This window comes from Colobus angolensis, unplaced genomic scaffold (genome assembly GCF_000951035.1).
Source record: "Colobus angolensis palliatus isolate OR3802 unplaced genomic scaffold, Cang.pa_1.0 Scaffold2, whole genome shotgun sequence".
In the NCBI taxonomy this organism is placed as follows: Eukaryota; Metazoa; Chordata; class Mammalia; order Primates; family Cercopithecidae; genus Colobus; species Colobus angolensis.
Window position 1 is genome coordinate 23,721,770 of NW_012115154.1, and position 4,488 is coordinate 23,726,257.

A 4,488-nucleotide genomic window follows, 5' to 3' on the forward strand; every position below is an offset into this window, starting at 1 on the left:
CCATACATTTCAGAATCAGCTTGCTAAAAATTAAAATATTAGCCAGGAATGCTGGCGTGCACCTCTAGTCCCCGCTATCTGGAGGCTGAGGTGGGAGGATCACTTGAGCCTGGGAGGTCGAGGCTGCAGTAAGCTAATGACTGCACCACTGCACTCCAGCCTGGTGACAGAACAAGACCCTGTCTCAAAAAAAAAAAAAAGATATTTGCATCTATGTTAATGAGGATATTGGTCTATTGTTTTCTTTTATGTGATGTCTTTTTCTGGGTTTGATATTAAGGTAATTCTGATATTATTAAATGATTTCAGAAGTATTTTCTTCTCTGCATTTCTGGAAGAGTTTGTATATTATTACTTCCTTGAATGTTTGATAGAATTAACCAGTAAAGACGTTTGGCATGGAATTTGCACTTTTTCTGACAGTTTGCAGTCATCCTTATGTTTCTTCTTCTGTATATAATGTCTTTTTTCTCACTTTTTAAAAGATTTTTGCTTTACCCCTGATTTTTAGCAATTTGATTATGATGTGCTCTGTGGCCTCCTGTGTGGTTATTCCATTTGGAATTTGCTGAGTTTCTTCAATTATAGTTTTATGATTTTTATCACATTTGGAAAAGGTTTGGCCATTATCTGTGCTGGGATTTGTCTCTGTCTCCTATGCTTCCCTAGGGCTCTAATTATGCACATATGATACTGCTTGACATTGTCCTACAGGTCAGTCATGCGCTATTCATTTTTTAAGCCTTTTCTTTTTGTGTTTCTTGAGAAGTTTCTGTTGTGCCCACACATTTTCTTCTGCACTGTCTAATGTGCTTTTAACTGTTTATTTTGAAATAATTTTAGACTTACAGAAGAAGTTCAAAGACAGTTGGTTTCCAGTATGCCCTCTGACCTATCTCTCCGAGGTGAACATCTTACATAATTGTGATATAATTATAAACACTAGGAAACTATCATAAATTGATGGAATACTATTAGTTATATTGCAGACTTGATTGGGAATTACCATTTTTCCACTAATGTCTGTTTTCCATTCCAAGACCCAATTCAGGATATTTTATCTGTTATGTCTCTTCCAATCTGTGACAGTTCCTTCAGCTTTTTGTTTTTGGTTTCTCACAACCTTGATAAGAGTATTGGTCAGGGATTTCGTAAACTGTTTCTCAGTTTGGGTTTGTTTCATGTTTTCTTGTGATTTAACTAAGATTATGGGTTTAGGAGATAGGATATGGGAAGGGCAAGTATGTGCTTGTATCACATGGGTTGGGGGGCATATATGATATCAAAATGTCTTCACATTGAAGTAGAATTTTCAAAGTTTTTCTAGTCTACAGTAATTTCCCCTTTATATAATCTACTAAAGTGAACTGTTAAGTGTAGCCCATACTTAAGGGAAGGGGAATTAAGCTCTTCTGGAGGGACAAATATCAGAAATTTTTGGACATAAGTTAAAACCTATACAGTCAAGTATTTTTTGGAAAGCTACTTAGGCTATGAAAATGTTCATCTCTTTAAAATTTCCTGCACTAATCTCTGCGCTCATCTGCAGATCCTACAGCATCTATTCCTGTGGTGTGTTGTGATTCTCTGTTTCCCTTATTCATTTCACATTCATTAATTGGAATCCTTTTCTAAGGAAGCGCTGTCCTTCTTCTCCATTTATGATTTATTCAATTGTTTCACAAATCGATTCACAAATATTTATCTTAGTCTTTGTGTTATATTCCAATACTACTGTGATTTATTTTCTTGCTCAAATTGTTCCAGCTTTGGTCACCAGGAGATCTGTGGCTTGGTTTCTGCGTCTTTTTGACATGCTTCTACTATTAACACTTTACCTGATGGCACCACAAAATGTTGCAGGCTCATTTTGCATTTCTTCTGCCCCAGTCCTAGAATCAGAATCAGATATTTTTCCAAAGAGCCTTGGTTCTGTTTACTTAGAAACCCAGATCTAGGCCGGGCGCGGTGGCTCACGCCTGTAATCCCAGCACTTTGGGAGGCCGAGGCGGGCGGATCACAAGGTCAGGAGATCGAGACCATCCTGGCAAACACAGTGAAACCTCGTCTCTACTAAAAATACAAAAAATTAGCTGGGCGTGGTGGAGGGCGCCTGTAGTCCCAGCTACTCAGGAGGCTGAGGCAGGAGAATGGTGTGAACCTGGGAGGCGGAGCTTGCAGTGAGCCGAGATCGCGCCACTGTGCTCCAGCCTGGGCGACAGAGCGAGACTCCGTCTCAAAAAAAAAGAAAAAGAACCCCAGATCTAGGTATGGTCGCCGCTCCTGGGCCCTCTCATAACCAGAGCTATGAAATGTATGCATGTACACTAACCCACGTAGATATATGAATACACATCCAAATTCATTTCTGTATGTGTGTATCTGTATACATGTTTACGTAACCCTGAGCCCCATACTCCTATCTCAGACTCCAACCCAGCACTGCAAGGCTCATTCCAGCATTCCCCCTTTGGTTATTTGTAATCATTTTCTCTGACAGTGTGAAATCTTCTTCCCATTACACTATAATTGCTTTTTTGTTCAAAGGCAGTATATGTGTAAAGTGCTTTCAAGATTGCTAATCCATACCCCCATGAGGAAAGACATTACCAACTACAGTACACTGTTCATGCACAATTCCTTCTGTCTTCGGACTTGCCATGTTGATTCAATACACTGTTTCAAAAGGTGTATGGCTCAGCTCCCTTCTTCTCCACTGGGTTCCGTGTGGTTATGGTAGGTGAGGAACACAGTCCATCCATGACTCAGTCTGCGCTCCATCTTGAACTCCCCGACATCCTGGGTGATGTTTCCAAGCTTGCATACAGAAAATTCATTCTCGGTGGTACACGGTTCTTTGAGCTTTGAAACATGCATACAGTTATGTATCTGCGGCCACAGTACCATATGGATATCTTCATCAGCCCCCAAATTCTCTGAGCTGATGCTTTGTAGTCAGTTTCTCTCCACTCTCAATACCTAGCTACCACTGATCTGTTTTCTATCCCCACACTTTTGCCTTTTCCAGAACACAAATAAAATCATGTAATATGTAGCCTTCTGGATCTGTAGCAAAATGCATTCAAGATTCATTCACATTGTGTGATCTTAGCAAAATGCATTCAAGATTCATTCACATTGTGTGAATCAGCAGATCACGCATTGTTATTCCTGAGTTGCATTCCATGTATGGATATCCTGTGCATTTTGTTTTATTTTTTTGTAGAGATGACGTCTCACTATATTGCCCAGGCTGGTTTTGAACTCCTGGCCTCAAGCCACCCTCCTGCCTTGGCCTCCCAAAGTGCTGGAATTAGAGGTGTGAGCTACCACATCTGGCTGGTAAATGTGCTTTTTTATTTTTTTGACACAGGGTCACCCAAGCTGGTGTAAATAACACCCAGGCTGATGTAAATTCTGTCACCCAGGCTGGGGTAAATACACTTTCAACTTTATAAGAAACTGCCACACTTTTCCAAAGGGACTGTACAAATGCTGCACTCTCAGTAGCAATGTTTAAGAGTTCTAGTTACTCTGTGTCCTTCCTAAAACTTTGATAGTCTCCGTTTTTAAAACTTTAGCCCTTCTAACAGGTGTGTAGTGGTATCTCAATGTGGGTTTATTTTGCATTTCCACAATGACTAATGATGTTCAAGTCTTTCATATGCTTATTTGCTATCTGTACATCTTCTTTGGTGAAGTTTCTGTTTAGACATTTTACTCCTTTTAAAAGATTGTTTTCTTATTTGTTGGGTGGTAAGGGTTCTTTATATATTCTAAATGCAAGTCCTCTATCAGATTTGTCATTTGCAAACGTTTTCTCCAAATCTGTAGTTTGCCTTTTCTTTCTCTGAACCATGTCTTTCACAGAGCAAAAGGTTTGAATTTTGTTCTGTCAATTACTGAGAGAGTAGTGTTAAAGTTCTAAATATAATTATGATTTTTCTATTTCTTCTTTTAGTTCTATCAGTTTGTCTCATGCATTTCAAAGCTCTGTTAAGTGCACACATATTTACAGATTTTATGTCTTCTTGGATAATCAGCCCCTTTATCTTGTAATGTCTCTCTTTATTCCTGATAATATTACTTGTTTTGAAGTCTACTTTGTCCCATATTGTAGATACTCTAGTTTGTTTTCTTTCTTTTCCTTTCTTCTTTCTTTCTCTCTCTTTTTTTGCATTAAGAGTATTTTAGGCTTTGGAACACCTGAAGTGAGAAGCATACTAGGAAATCAACACAAAATGAATCACAGGAATGTAAAACTGCAATATGATCTGGTTGAAGTTAGTGTCACTTTAACATGATTCTTTACTTTTTTTTTCCCCCTTGAGGCAGGACATCTCTCTATTGCCCAAGCTGGAGTGCAGTGGCATAATCACGGCTCACTGCAGCCTTGACCTCCTGGGCTCAAGTGATCCTCCCACCTCATCCTCCTGAGTCGCTGGAACTACAGGTGCACAACATCATGCCTGGCTATTTAAAAAATTT